Here is a 16,522-nt window from a genome sequence, read left to right as displayed (position 1 = left end):
TTTATTGATTATCCAAGAGTTTATTTATTGATGCTCCAAGAGTTTGTTTATTGATTATCCAAGAAAGTACAAATCAAGTTTTTTTTTCCACTTTGGATTTCCTGAATAGCCAATGTGACTTCAGCTCATTAGAAGTCTGTTTTTGGTTCGGTTGCTATTGTGCATTGTTCGTGGAGTGGGAAGCTCATTGTCATCTCAAATATGTGGTTTTAGATTTTTACAAGAATGGACTATTTGCATTGTGGATTCGGAGGTAGGACTGAAAAAAGCATTTGACTCTGTGGAATTTTGACAGTTTTGATTGTCTTTCAAGATCCATTGGAGATGGTGACCTTCTAATGGTGAGAAACTGGCCTTGTGTGTTAATTGCCAGAGTTTAACTGCCTGCTCATTTATTCTATCCTTGTATGAGTACATACTTTGTTCTTGTTAATATATTCTAATGCTAAATGTAAAAAATCCTCTAGGGAGGAACTGAAGAGTAAATTTTTGCCACACAGCGAGAACCCAACTGGACCTTGTAATGGTTTCTTGTCAATTATAATATAATTTTGAAACTTGCAGCCTGCTTTTAATAGCCTGGATCTCTTTGGATGTACCATTCTACAATTCTTACATTTTTCCATTCACTGAGAATTATGAGAGAAATTATCTATCTATCTATCTATCTATCTATCTATCTATCTATTATCTATCTATCTATCTATCTATCTATCTGGGTGCCGTCGGCCAGATAATGTTGGCTGGCGACCCCCAGGGGGAGGGCCTTCTCTGTGGGGGCCCCAACCCTCTGGAACGAACTACCTCCAACGTCGCGCCAACTCTCTGACCTCCGAGCTTTCCGGCGTGAGCTGAAGACTCTTTTATTTCATCGAGCAGGACTAGCCTAATAGTTTTTTAATAGTTTTAATTAGTTTTTTAATGGGATTTAGCAAATTTTTACATTTCGGCCAATTTAAAATTAGTTTTTTAAAATTGTTCTTAACTTTTGTATTATTGTTTTTACTTGGCTGCAAACTGCCCTGAGTCCTTCGGGAGAAGGGCGGTATAAAAGTTGAAATAATATCTATCTATCTATCTATCTATCTATCTATCTATCTATCTATCTATCTATCTATCTATCTATCTGAAAAAGAAGCCATAGAGGGTTTGGTTGGTAATTCAGACTTTTTTTTTGAATAAAGCTAAATCATCTTTGTTATGTATTCGTGTTTGTACCTTTAAATATTTGAGCGGGAAATCAGCACGTTGCTGATTGGTCGAAGCCTCCAGCAGAACTGTATAAAAGGAGAGGTTTTTCCCCCAGCCTGTTGCTGGGTTCACCCTATATTAAAGAGCTGTTGTCACTACCCTGGTCTCCAGCCTCGTTACTTCCAGGACATAACATTGGCGACGAAGGTGGGATATCGAGGCTGAGGAGAACCAGAACCGAGCTGAAGCACGACAGACCCGAACCCAGCAAACCCAGGGCAGAAAAGCGGAGATGGCCAGTTACACTCCGCCCGCACCGTTTGACCCGGCTAAAGAGAAATGGGGAACGTATATGACCCGTTTCGAAAGCTTTCTAGAAGCCAACGAACTGCACGGAGTTCCAGATAACCGAAAGAGGGCTTATTTCCTAAGCCACTGTGGTCCGGAGGTCATCGATATCGCGGAAGCCCTGGCAGAGCCAACACCGTTGCAGTCGGTGTCATGGCCAACTTTGCAGACTTTGCTAAAAAATCACTTCGCACCAACGCCGTCCAAATACGTGCGGCGGTTTGAATTCGGAGAGCGAAGGCAGATGGAGGGCGAATCCATCGGTGACTACATGGCCGCCCTAAGGAAAGCGTCCAAGGACTGCGGATATCGCGACCTAGACGAGGTGCTTCTCGAGCAACTCATCCGAGGGGTCAAAGATATCCGTTTGCGGCGACGGCTGCTAGCAAAGAGCAACCTCACACTGGCCAACGCTCTGGACGAAGCCAGAGCACATGAAATGTCCACCCAAGCGGCAGAGACACTGCAGAAGCCGGTCCCACAAAAGGCGAGCGCAAAGGCAACTCCGGTGCACCAGGAGGAGGTTCAGACCGAATCCGACGGTGAAGACGAGGAAGGGGTCTGCCGCACCGAGAAACGCGACAAAGGGGACCGAGACGAGTGCGGAAGCTGCGGGGGTCAACACCAGCGCCAACGCTGCAAGTTTAAAGACGCGACATGTCGGCGGTGTGGGAAGAAAGGGCACCTAGCTCAAGTTTGTCGAGCGCCCAACCTTCCGCCGAAAATTCAAATCGGCCAATCAGGCGCGGAATCGGCAAGGCGGCCCGTGATTGGCTCAAACAAAAAGGCGTGATTCCAACCAAACAACTGTGGTCAAAGGCCGGGCCTCGACCAAAGTGGAGAAGAAGATCTTCACCAAGCCAAAAATAGAGGGAGTACGGTGCCGGCTTGAAGTAGACACGGGATCAGCGATCACCATCATGTCCTGGGACACTTTGGCGAAGTCACTGCCGTCTGTCGCGGAGCGCCACCTGCAAGCACAACGGCTACGAGTCCACCACTACCCACGGAATCGCATCCCTGGTCGAGGACCCCCTCCGTCCGAGTCGAGTACGGTCCACACAAGAAGACCCTGCCCATCACGATCGTCGAAGGAACTCTGCCCAGTCTGTTGGGACTAGACTGGTTTCGTGCCCTGGGCATGGGAGTGACTGGCATCTACAGGAGTGACTGTAACCTGAAAGACATTCTCTTTAACGAGTTCGAAGATGTCTTCAAGGACTGCCTGGGCAAGTACAAGGGGACCCCTATTTCCTTCAACTTAGACCCCCAGGTAGCCCCCATTAGGCTTAAGGCAAGGAGAGTCCCTTTTGCCCTAAAACCAAAAATCGATAAGGAGCTGGACAAGCTCATTAATCAGGGGATTTTGGTGCCAGTCGATCACGCAAAGTGGGAGACGCCAATCGTCACCCCCATAAAACCGGACGGGTCAATTAGAATTTGCGCTGACTACAAGGCGACGCTTAACAAAGCCTTACAGAAAAGCGCTTACCCGGTTCCCGTGGTGCAACACTTATTGCACTCTTTGGGGCAAGGGCAAGTCTTTGCAAAGTTAGACTTGGCCCAAGCCTACCAACAACTGCCAGTAGACGCCCGCTGGCGAAGCCCAAGCGATTGTGACGCACAGGGGGCCTTCAAGTGCACCGATTGCAATTTGGGGTCAGTGTGGCACCAGGGCTGTTCCAAAACCTGATGGAACGACTACTGCAGGGGCTCCCAGGGGTAGTTCCCTACTTCGATGATGTCCTAATTTCAGGGGAAAACATGGAGGAATTGGGGGAGCGGTTAAGAAAGGTCTTGAGCATTTTCCGGACAGCCGGATTAAAAGTCAAGACAAACAAATGTCAGATAGGGGTCGAATCCGTCGATTTCTTGGGCTACCGGATAGACAAGAAAGGAATTCACCCTACTGAGAGCAAGGTTAAGGCAATTAGGAAGGCTCCAGCGCCCAAAAACAAAGCAGAGCTGCAGGCATTCCTGGGATTGGTTAATTTTTATGCGGTCTTTTTAAAGAACAAAGCAACTGCTATGGAACCGCTGCATAGGCTCTTAGGAAAAATACTGTTTGGTCTTGGGAAAGTCAGAAAATAGGGCTTTTGAAGCAGTAAAGAACCTGCTCTCAAGTGATAGCCTGCTCATCCAATATCACGACTCATTACCCCTAGTGCTGGTTTGCGATGCCTCCCCTTATGGGGTGGGGGCTGTACTCAGCCATAGACTTCCAAACGGCACAGAAGCCCCCATAGCGTTCTACTCTAGAACGATGTCCTCCCCAGAGAGGAACTACAGCCAATTAGACAAAGAAGCACTAGCCATTGTGTCAGGGGTCAAAAAATTCCACGAGTATGTCTTTGGGCGGAATTTTGAAATCGTGACTGACCACAGACCGCTACTAGGGATACTGGCTGGCGACCGCCCAACGCCTGTGGCACTTTCGCCACGCTTGACCCGTTGGACTATATTCTTAGCCGCTTACTCGTACAAGCTGCAGCATCGACCAGGAAAAGAAGTGGGGCATGCAGACGCGTTAAGCCGATGCCCACTACCAGGGGCGACCGAAGACCCCACTCCGGGGACGCCCATCTTACTTATTGACTCGTTGGACTCTGGCCCAGTCACATCTAAGGAAGTGGCTCGGGCATCATACCGGGACATTGTGTTAAGGACTGTACTCGGTTGGGTACAGAGAGGGTGGCCCGCTGCGCCGGGCGAACGGTTCAAAGAATTTGTTAAAAAACGAGATGAGCTCTCGGCTCAAGGGGGGTGCCTGTTATGGGGTGATCGTGTAATAATTCCTGATAAGCTAAGGGGAAAGGTATTGGACCTCCTCCACGAGGGTCACCCAGGGATCGTAAGGATGAAGGGGTTAGCTAGAAGCTATGTATGGTGGCCACTCATGGACGCAGAGATTGCTGAGAGGGTAGGGAAATGCCAAGCTTGCCAAGAGTCCAGACCTCTACCCCCAACGGCCCCAGTCAGAGAATGGGAAAAGCCCCAAGGGCCCTGGTCAAGAATCCACATTGACTTTGCTGGCCCTTTCCACGGCCAAACATTCCTAGTGGTTGTGGATGCATTTTCTAAATGGTTGGAGATCATAATCATGAAATCCACTACGGCCGAAGCAGTAATCGCAACTCTGCGCCACCTATTCGCAACTCACGGGTTGCGGGGCACTCTGGTGTCCGGCAATGGGGCCCAATTCACGGCAGCCCAGTTTGGAGAATACCTGGCAGAGGAAGGCATCCGACATGCCCTCTCTGCGCCTTTCCACCCTGCGTCGAATGGCCTTGCAGGCGTTCCGTCCGGGCGCTAAGGAGGCATTGTCCAGGCTCAAGCCAGGGACTGGCAAACAAAATAGACTTTTCCTAGCCGTCCAGCACAGAACCCCAAGCACGCCACCGGAAAAGCCCAGCCGAATTGCTAATGGGACGGAAACTCCGGTGCCCACTTGACCGCTTGAACCCCCATTACACACCCGAGGGTTACAAGGGGGAACTAGAAAAGACAAGGGAAATGAGCATAGGCGACCGGGTGTGGGCCCGAAACTATGGGGACGGCCCTAGTTGGTTCGCAGGACAAATAATAAAGATAACCGGCCCAAAATCGTATGTGGTAGAGCTACCAGACAACCGAGTGTGGAGGCGCCACATAGACCAGTTAAGAAAACGAATAACTGACCAAACCGAACCAAAGGAAACAGATCATGACCAATACCAATTTGAATCCACAGCTGACAATGACCCGGGGGAGGCGCAAGACTTAGCTGAGGTCCCAGAGTTCCAGCGACGCCATCAGGTCCCCGAGGGAAGCAGCAGGGAAAGTTCCAAAATTAATCCAGGGCCGGATGGCCAAGAAAAAGAGTCGGCCAATAATCCGGAGCCCGTTGGCCCAGAGAAAGAGCTGGGAGGAGAAAACAGCCCCTCCGACCAGCTCAAAACACCACCCAGAACTGAACCGCGCAGGTCAGAAAGAACTAGGAGACGCCCAGGTTATTTGCGTGACTACGTCGAAAAATAACATGTAAATAAATATGTAAATAGAGGCAAAGTGTTTTCTGGGAGGGGAGGAGTGTTATGTATTCGTGTTTGTACCTTTAAATATTTGAGCGGGAAATCAGCACGTTGCTGATTGGTCGAAGCCTCCAGCAGAACTGTATAAAAGGAGAGGTTTTTCCCCCAGCCTGTTGCTGGGTTCACCCTATATTAAAGAGCTGTTGTCACTACCCTGGTCTCCAGCCTCGTTACTTCCAGGACATAACAATCTTGTGTCTTAAGAATGGGTCACTGGAAAGATGATCAAGTTATGAATAAAATGAGATTTTATACTGCGTTCTCGGATTTTGGACTTAGGATATACTTGGGCATGATCCATGTGTAGTTGTGTTCTTTCTTTGGTTTGCATATTCTGGTCAACATTAAAACCATGTCTATTTCTGTTAAATGTATGAAATTATTCTTTATGAATTTTTTTTTTTGGGGGGGAGTGTATTAGAAACGCTAAACCCAGTGCTCCTCAAGAAGGCAATTTTTAAATCTCTGTAAATGCCTTTTCCATCTTTGAAACAGATCATCATATCTCGGCGGGCATCACAAAAACATTTTTTTAAATGACAAGGAATATGGTTTACTGTCCACCGTTTGCCTAACGCTCTTATTATCTCAGATAATCTTCTGAGAAAGTGGACAGGCTTGCAACCAAATCACAGATTCCATTGCTTCTTTCTAACAACAGCTTGGGGAATCTATCTGGGCCTGAAAGCTTCCTGGAAAATAAAGATGATGATACTTTTGTTTGTTTATTGTAAACTATCCCGGAGTCCGAATCTGCAGGAAGATGAGCTGGAACTAGAACAGACAGAGATTGAGAGGGTGGCTCGGTTGGCCTTGGAAGAAACTGGGGAAGGGCAGAGTCAGTCCAGCCAAGGCTTTTCTGAATTAGTCAGGCCTGCAGACAGGGGAAGCTCCGCAGAAGAGCAAGGACTACCCCCTCCTGATCCAAGAGCAAGGAGGGAAGAGAGAAGGCGAGACCAACGCAGATTGAGCCAGCTACGAGGGAGGAGAGCACCCCGCCCCTTTTCACAAGGCACACCTGGGGACTGAGATGTAAGGAGGTGCCGGTGGGAGGGGCATTTGTGGGGAACAAGCGTTGACTCTGTGGAGCCTCATGTGCACTTACCAAAGCCTGGGATTGCTCTACACTGTCTTGGGGTGGGGCTTGCCAGTTTGCCTGCTTCGCTGAACTTCTTGCTCTGGTTACTGTTTAGCTAACCTGGCTTATTGGACTGCTGGCCCTGGTTAATGTTTGGGCTAACCTGGCTTATTGGACTGCTGGTCCTGGTTGCTGTTCGGTTAACCTGGCTTATTGGACCACTTGCAGCCAAAGGCTTCTGAAGGTGCATGTGAGAGCTTTGCTCCAGGACTTGTAGTGAATGTGGGAACGTTTGGGGCAGTAGTGAGTTCCACTTACTTTCGCTACCAGTTTGGAACCGGGAGCGTGTGCGTGCGCACACTTGTTTCACTCGTGCGCAGTGCTTCTGCTCATGCATAGAGCATCTGTGATGACATTTGGGTGAGTGGGTGGAGCCTCCCGCCACTGCCACTACCGATTCACCCAAACTGGGGCGAACCAGTAGAAACCCACCACTGATTTGGGGGCACAGTTGCAGCAATAAGTGAGAGTTAGACCTGTTCTCTGTTTGTGTTGCTTTCATGCCATGCCCCAGGTCATCACAACCACCTTGCTTATTCAATCTTGAAAATTAGAGAAATCTTAAATCAAATTGAGCGGCACAGGCTCTGAGGCTGGGTTTTGTATTGTTATTGACTTATCTGTTGTGACCTAGGCCCAGGTAGTTATTACCAGACACAATCAGTCCTAGGCAAACATATTTTAGTAGAACAGCTGAGAATTACTTCATTCTCAGCTTAGTCCAAATTAAATCCAAAACAAATCCTTCAGAAAAAGTCCTTCGGCCTTATCACAAACCTTTGTCTTCTTTGGCACCCTGCCAAAGGCTTTTCTTGGCAAAGCCCTACGAAGTTCAGAAACAAGAGACGCCGACCAGAAACCAATGTAGCAACATTGCTTTCCTACAAATAGCCCAAGACCCATTGCTGCTCTTTTAAACCTTATGGGAGGGGCCAATCATCTCCTGGCCTTACTCCCGAGTTGTCCTTTTTGCTTCAACTGCTCTTGCCTTCTGGCAGCTCTTTGCCTGCGTGCACTAGGAACAGGCTCCTCCTGTTCCTCTGCCTCTCTGCTGTCTGCCTCTGGAGGCTCCGGAATCCACGCATCACTCCCAGATCGCCCTGGCTCCATCTCTGCCTCCGACACAGAGCCCTCGTCCGGGCCTTCCCCAGAATCCAGGACTGGCCCATGGTCCTCCCCAGCCTTCTCACTGTCCGACTCTGCTGCCAGCTCTGTTGGCTGCTGGCGGATCACAACTTTATCTTAGCACTATCTCCAATTGTTCTAAATGTTTTGGGGTCCCCCCCCCCATATTTGTCTTCTGTCTAGTATAAAAATCAGAAGATATTGTTTTGTTTTGAAATGATTCCCTTTCTCTTTTCCCCTTTTCCAATGCCTTCAAGTTGAAAATTTCGCTGCGGGAAGATATAAATAATACTTCTGAGTTTAGCTCATTGCTATTCCAGACTCGTCTGATTGGCAAGGATCTTAGAAGTGCAAAGTGAAGGGAAAAAAAATAACTTTCTGCTGGAGTAAATTACTTGTTCTGTGTCATCATCTTCAGCTGGTTTAAACAAAGCCACATCCCAGCGTGGAATACAGGTAGTCCTGGACTTACGACTGCAACTGAGCGCAAAAAAAATTCTGCTGTTCAGTGAGACATTTGTTAAGTGAGTTTTACCCCCTTTTATGACCTTCTTGTCGCAGCTGCTAAGTGAATAACCCCAGTTAATAAGTTAGCAACCTGGCTGTTAAATGAATCTGGCTTCCCAATGGATTTTGCTTGTCAGAAGGTCCCAAAAGGGGATCATGTGATCTTGGGTCACGGCAATGGTCATAAATATGAATCAGTTGCCAAGCATCTGAATTTTAATCACATGACCAGAGGGATGCTGCAAAGACCATAACTGTGAAAAGGGTCATAAGTCACTTTTTAAAGTTCTATTGTAATTTTGAACCAGGAGTGAAATCCAGCAGGTTCTGACAGGTTTTGGAGAATCGGTAGCGGAAATTTTGAGCAGTTCGGAGAACCGGCAAATAGCACCTCTGGCTGGCCCCAGGAGTGTGGAGGGAATGGGGATTTTGCAGTATCCTTCCCCTGGAGTGAGGAGGGAACGGGGATTTTGCAGTATCCTTCCCCTGGAGTGGGGAGGGAATGGGGATTTTGCAGTATCCTTCCCCAGGAGTGTGGAGGGAATGGGGATTTTGCAGTATCCTTCCCCTGGAGTGGGGTAGGAATGGGGATTTTGCAATATCCTTCCCCTGGAGTGGGGAGGGAATGGGGATTTTGCAGTATCCTTCCCCCAGGAGTGGGGAGGGAATGGGGATTTTGCAGTATCCTTCCCCCGGAGTGGGGAGGGAATGGGGATTTTGCAGTATCCTTCCCCTGGAGTGGGGAGGGAAGGGGAATTTTGCAGTATCCTTCCCCAGGAGTGGGGAGGGAATGGGGATTTTGCAATATCCTTCCCCCAGGAGTGGGATGGGAATGGAGATTTTGCAGTATCCTTCCTCTGCCACGCCCACCAAACCACACCACGCTCACCAAGCCACGCCCACAGTACAGATAGTAAAAAAAATTGGACTTCACCGCTGCTTTGAACAGTCACTAAATGAACTGTTGTAAGTTGAGGACTATCTCTAATACTTATTTGGACGGGAAAAATGTAGAAGCAGAAAGGCCGAAGAGGAGAAATAAATCAATAAATAAATAGAAGAGATGGTATGGGAATTGTCCTCAAAAGAATGGGTCATTGTTACCAATGCGAGAGGTTACAGCTAGCCCTCGACTTACGACCAGAATGGTCCAGCAGAATTTCAGCGGCTAAGTAAGATGGTTGTTAAGGCAGACGTACAATTATTTTTGCCAGGGTTGTTAAGTGAATCGCCACAGTCGTTAGGTGAGTCAGATGGACGTTAAGTGAATTTGGTTTCCCGCGTTACCTTTGCTGGTCGCGAGCCAACTAGAAACGTTGCAAATGATCACCGCGTGATTCCAGAATGCTGCAATCATCATAATACAGCTGCGCGGGTGATAGAGGGAGCTCCGCGTAGCTCCCATATAACACCGCTCCTGCGCAGACTGCACTGGCTACCTGTGGCCTTCCGGGTGCACTTTAAGGTTTTGGTTACGACCTTTAAAGCGCTCCATGGCTTAGGGCCTGGGTACTTACGGGACCGCCTGCTGTTACCGCATGCCTCCCACCGACCCGTATGCTCTCACAGAGAGGGACTTCTCAGGGTGCCGTCCGCCAAGCAATGTCGGCTGGCGGCCCCCAGGGGAAGGTCCTTCTCTGTGGGGGCTCCCACACTCTGGAACGAGCTTCCCCCCGGTTTACGCCAATTGCCTGACCTTCGGACCTTCCGCCGCGAACTGAAGACACACCTTTTTATTCGCGCGGGGCTGGCTTGAATTGAATTTTAAATGGTAAATTTTATTAATTTTAAATGGGGTTTTTAGTGTAAGGTAATTTTTTAAATTCTCAGGCTAATTTAATAAGTTTTTTAAATTGCATTTTAATTGTATTTTGTATTGCTTGTTTTATTCTGCCTGTACACCACCCTGAGTCCTTCGGGAGAAGGGCGGTATAAAAATCAAATAAATAAAATAAATAAATAAATAAATAAATAAATAAATAATTACATGCCGGTTTGCCAAACAACCGAGTTTTGACGATCATGTGACTTTGGGGAATGCTGCTATGGTTGTAAGTGCGAGGACTGATCATAAATCCCTTTTTGCAGTCCTCTTGTAACTTCAAACGGTGGCTAAATGGGGGGCTTTAAAATGAGAGCTACCTGCATTTGATATACAGGTAGTCCTTGACTTACGACCACAACTGAGCCCAAAATGTCCATTGCTCAACAGCACAGCTGTTAAGTGAATTTCGCCCCGTTTTGTGACCTGCCTTGCCCCAGTTGTTAAGCGCATCACTGCAGTCATTACATCACTAACACGGTTGTTAAGTGAATCTGGTTTCCCCGCTTGACTTTGCTCGTCAGAAGGTCGCAAAAGGGGATCACATGACCCGGGACACTACAACCGTCATAAATACGAGTCAGTTGTCAAGTGCCTGAATTTTGATCACATGACCCTGGGGATACGGCAAAGGTCATAAGTGTGAAAAACGGTCGTAAGTCACTTTTTTCAGCGCCGTTGCAATGTTGAATGGTACCGAGCAGATGGTTGTAAGTCGAGGACTACCTGTCTTTGATCATTTTGGACAACCATCAATATTTGAGATCTCATTGTGCGTCGAGTTAACACAAGAGAGTAGACGAGGTTAACATGCGACAACCTTACACATTAAGTCCATAGGACTTGTTCCCCTGGTCAGGCTATCAGCCTGGCGCGGAAAAGGGATGAGTTAGTTAATTTTGTTGGTCTTTCCCGGAATCGATTGCTCCAACAGTCTTAAATGTTTTACCTGGTAACCGTAGTGTGAAATAAATCATTTTTTGTGGCAGGTGGAAACCTTCAAGAGCCGTTGTTCTCTGCAAAACCTTTTCCCTCCCTTCTTGTTTTTACAAAAATGTAGGGTACCCATCACATTCCTAAAGAAATAAATCACTTTAGCAATGATTGGGGTTCAGTAAAGTTGAGTTTAGGGGGCAGAACCTTGTCATACAAAGCATGATGTGTCCCTCAGCTGGTCCAAAGGTGGACATACCTCTTCTAAAGTCATTTACCAAATTGGTTTCATTCTTACTTAACAAGCCTTTGCAAAAAAAAAATACCTCCTGTTATTTGTTTATTGCAAGAGATTCCGTGTCATTTTAAGCTGAAAATCTGAATCCATAACATTGAAACACGCTCCAGGATGGGTTTAATCCAACGATTTTAACCCAATTGCTGAATTATCCTCATTTGGGGGAGCTTAAAGAAATAAGTTGAGCCAAAACGTACTTAAAAATGGCCTGAGTTTATTACTGGCAAAATGCAACCTATAAATGAACCATGAATCGCTGTGGTTCAAAAATTGTTTTTCTGCACAAGTGCAAACAGTTCAATCAAAAAAATCTTTGCGGTGTCAGTTAAACCAGGGAGCAGGGACCCAAAATAACAGAAGGCAGTGGAAACTGTTGGCATGTTAACTGATTTTTAGAAACGTATAGCATTCGGGCAGTCTTAGATCACTTCAGCAAGCGATTTGGCTGCAGGAAAGATTTGCGGACTTGTAAAAGAAGCTGTGGCCAGAGCAATAAAAAAAAAACAACAACACTGAACGCATTGACTAATTGCACTGGGGAATGTTGCTGTATCATAAATTTAATTGTAATGAAATGTGGCTTCATACAGCGATTGTAGCGCCTGGACCGAGTTCATTAAGTGGCTCGAGACAAGCAAACACGAAACTAGAAATATGGACCTATCCACCAGTTTATTGTAAAGATTGCAAGATAATGTATGCAAAGTACTTGCAGACTTGATAAGGTGCCATATAAATTATTATTATTGTCATTGTTATTATTGTCCCAGTGATGTATTTCCGTTTCCATGTTGTCTTTTGCTTTGCCAACTCTTGGCGGTGGACAGATTTAAAAAAACACACCGCCTTTTTTATATTTCCTCTTCCCCGTGCAGTTTTAGGATTGATGGATGTTGGTTATTTATGTGTTTTATATAAAGTTGATACAGATCGTATTTCAAACTCGGGAGGTGTCCTGTTCGAGAAGCTGTTCCAAGCTACCCAGAAGCATAAAACAACGTCCGTTGGTTGATAAACAAATGTCATCCACGTCAAAGGGATTTTTTTTCCAGTGACACATGCAATCGAAGTAAAATATTGTGCTTTACAAGAGTATATTATTAAAATGAAAATGCAGAGTGCGTTGCGAGCCTGGAGACGTAACCAAGACAACAAAGGAACAGGATGAGAAAGCTGGGATGGAGAAGAACAGGGAGTTAGAAGAATGGAGTAGAGAGGTTAAAAACACCCATCCGTGTTCATTGGTGGAGGGATCTAGCGGTGGTCCTCGATTTACGACCACAATTGAGACCCAAATTTCGGGTCGCGAAGCAAGACAGTTGTGGTGAACTTTACGACTTTTCTTGCCACGGTTGTTAAGTGAATCGCGGCAATTGTTGAGTTAGTCGCATGGTTGTTTAAGTTGAATCTGGCTTCCTCTTGACTTGGCAGTCGGAAAAAGGGATCACGTGATTCCGAGATCCTGCAACCGGTCATAAGTATGAGTCAGTTGCCGGGGGTCTGAATTTTGATCGCGTGATCACGTGGGTGCTGCAAAGCGTGAGAAACGGTCTTTTGCAGGGCTGTTGTAACTTCGAATGGCCACTAAACGAATGGTTGTAAGTTGAGGAGTACCTGTATTTGTGCTCCTTGATTCAGCTCCTCCCTCTGCAACTGATGGCTACAAGGTACCCGTGTTTGCCTGAAAATAAGACCGGTTTTTTTAATTAATTTTTGCTCCAAAAGATGCATTAGGGCTTATTTTCCAGTTAGGGCTTATTTTCAGAGAAATTACAGTACTCAATGTATCCATCTGGCTGACAATCTTTTTTTTTTATTAAAAAAGTTTTACAAAATTTTTCCCCATTCTTCCACCATCCCTCCCACCCTAACCCCCTTCCCTCCTTCCCCCACTTCCTCCCGCCCCCCCGGACTTCCCAGAGCAAATACAGGATATAATGTCAACAATCACAAACTAAAATATACTAATCATCCAAAAGCTCCCACCCCTCTCTAAGCCCTTAACTCCCCTTTTCCATAAAAATGAAGAGAAGATTGTAGCAATACGATTTACAGTCTTTCCATTCATAAACTATTTGACTTTTTAGTCTTTCAGTCCAATTTTTAAGTATCAGTCTATCTTCTCCATTCCTGTATATATAAGCAGCCTTTCAAATATGATATTTCCACGTTGCCATCTAAGTTCATAAATTTTACTGTCCATTCTTCAACAATAAGCGGTATTCTAACTTCTAATATTACACCATCAAGAGTTATTCTTCAATATACCTTATAATCCATGTTTGCTTTCTAAAATGTACATACAAATATGGACTATAAGGTATATTTTCTAATTGAATTTTGATCGCCATCTGGCTGACAATCTTAACTGGGGCTTATTTTTGGGGTAGGGCTTATATTATGAGCATCCTGAAAAATCATGCTAGGGCTTATTTTTCAGTTGGCTTTAGGGGAAACAGGGTATCTGGTGTGGATGCTTTTTGAGCTGGAGTTGCAGGAACCCCATTGCAGCGGTCTCTAAAGAAGGGTGACATCACATCTATATAGGATGGAATCAGAGTTGCATAAATGCCAGTTCTGTTTGGAGAGCCACCTGGTTTTGGTGCCCATGGGCATCAAGACATTTATGAATTAGATTTTTACCTGCCTTTTAAATCATTCAAAGGAGTGAGCAGACATCCTACTTCTTCCTTTCCCCATAACAACAACCCTGTGAGCTGGGTTGGACTGAGGGAGTTGGCTGACTTCCATGCCTCACACTCTCCTAGTGATTGGCCCAAAGTCACCCAGCCAGCTTTCATGCCTACGGCGGGACTAGAACTCACTGTCTCCTGTTGATTGACCCAAAGTCATCCAGTCACTTTTCATAAGGTGGGACTAGAACTCACAGTCTCCTGATGATTGGCCCAAAGTCACTCAGTCAGCTTTCATGCCTAAGGCAGGATTAGAACTCACAGTCTCAGGTGATTGGCCCAAAGTTACCCAGCCGGTTTTCTTGCCTGAAGCGGGACTAGAATTCACAGTCTCCTTGTGATTGGCCCAAAGTCACCCAGCCGGCTTTCATGCCTAAGGCAGGACTAGAACTCACAGTTTCTGGTGATTGGCCCAAAGTTACCCAGCCGGTTTTCTTGCCTGAAGCAGGACTAGAATTCACAGTCTCTGGTGATTGGCCCAAAGTCACCCAGCTGGCTTTCATGCCTAAGGCAGGACTAGAACTCACAGTTTCTGGTGATTGGCCCAAAGTTACCCAGCCGGCTTTCATGCCTAAGACGGGACTAGAACTCACAGTTTCTGGTGATTGGCCCAAAGTCACCCAGCCAGTTTTCTTGCCTGAGGCGGGACTAGAACTCACAGTCTCTGGTGATTGGCCCAAAGTCACCCAGCCGGTTTTCTTGCCTGAGGCGGGACTAGAACTCACAGTCTCTGGTGATTGGCCCAAAGTTACCAAGCTGGCTTTCATGCTTAAGGCAGGACTAGAACTCACCCTCTCCTGGTGATTGGCCCCAAATCACCCAGTCGGCTTTCATGTCTAAGGCCGAACGAGCAATCCAACTATATGCTGCCCAGCGTCTCATTGGAGCAAGATGGCAGCAAATAAATTTAATAAATAAAACAATGTCACTGATGGAGCCATGAAATCACCAAGGGATGAGCTTCTTTAGAACAGAACAGAACAGAACAGAACAGAACAGAACAGAACAGAATAGAATATGGAATGGAATAGAATAGAATAGAATAGAATAGAATAGAAATTAGGAATAGAATAGAATGGAATGGAATGGAATGGAATGGAATGGAATAGAATAGAATAGAATAACCGAATTGGAAGGGACCTTGGAGGTCTTCTAGTCCACCCCCTGCTCAAGCAGGAGACCCTATACCATTTCAGACAAATGGCTGTCCAGTCTCTTAGTCTCTTTAGATCGTTGGTCACATCCATTTTCATTACTTGATTGGCAAAAGTGGGACAGAGGGTTGAGTGTACATTGCAATTCAATCAAACTTAAACGTCCTCTCCCCTTTTCTCAGTGACCCGTAACAAATTCTCCTTGACTACTGTTCAAGTGGACGTCCACCAAAGGTCGGAGTACTTTGCATTAACATGTCCAACGTGTAGTCTTTGGTCATTCCCATGCTAGTGATTTACGGTGTACTTCTAGCATCGCTGTAATTGTTGTGATGAGATAGAGCCCATCTTTATTGCTGATATATCGGCAGAGCGATGCTAGAAAGTGCTATAAATCACGAGCGCCTAAGCTGGAGCTTCCAATGTCATATGCAATGCCATGTCACTGTATAGGATTGGGTGTTGCAGTTTTGGATGAGGGCAGGGTACGATTTAGCTATGCTAGTGTGGTGGCCATGCGGAAGACCGTTGTTATTCCGAGGAGTTTACTGTCATAATTTTGATTTCTCCTTCATATAGAATAGAATAGAATTTTTTTTTTAATTGGCCAAATGTGATTGGACACACAAGGAATGGGTTTCAAATTTTTTTACTACCGGTTCTGTGGGTGTGGCTTGGTGGGCGTGGCATGGCTTGGTGGGCGTGGCAGGGGAAGGTTACTGCAAAATCCCCATTTCCTTCCGATCAGCTTGAATTTAGGAGGCAGAGAATAGATGGGGGCGGGGCCAGTCAGAATTTTTACTACCGGTTCTCCGAAGTACTCAAAATTTCTGCTACCGGTTCTCCAGAACTAGTCAGAACCTGCTGAAACCCACTTCTGCCTTTACTACCGGTTCGCAAAGGGTGCGCACCAGTGGTGGGTTTCAAATTTTTGTACTACTGGTTCTGTGGGTGTGGCTTGGTTGGCCTGGCAGGGGCAGGATACTGGGAAATCTCCATTCCCTTCCCACTCCAGGGGAAGGTTACTGCAAAATCCCCATTTCCTCCTGATCAGCTGGGACTCGGGAGGCAGAGAATAGATGTGGGCGGGGCCAATCAGAGGTGGTATTTACCGTTTCAAAATTTCTGCTACCAGTTCTCTAGAACTGGTCAGAACCGGCTGAAACCCACCTCTGGAGCGCACGTGTGCAGATCATTCATAGTGACATCTGGGTGGGTGGGTGGAGCCTCCTTCTGGTTTTAC

At 46.4% G+C, this 16,522-nt stretch overlaps 1 protein-coding gene across 1 annotated transcript in view; it reads left to right on the top strand.

The window, feature by feature from the left end:
• The window catches only part of PLXNA4 (plexin A4), a 703,335-nt gene that overhangs the window by 136,720 nt on the left and 550,093 nt on the right, over positions 1–16,522 (top strand). The gene's annotated exons all lie outside the window — the stretch shown is intronic.

This window comes from Ahaetulla prasina, chromosome 7, assembly GCF_028640845.1.
Source record: "Ahaetulla prasina isolate Xishuangbanna chromosome 7, ASM2864084v1, whole genome shotgun sequence".
Lineage (NCBI taxonomy): Eukaryota > Metazoa > Chordata > Lepidosauria > Squamata > Colubridae > Ahaetulla > Ahaetulla prasina.
Note: the sequence above shows the minus strand (reverse complement) of the source record. Positions and strands in the feature narration are given on the sequence as shown.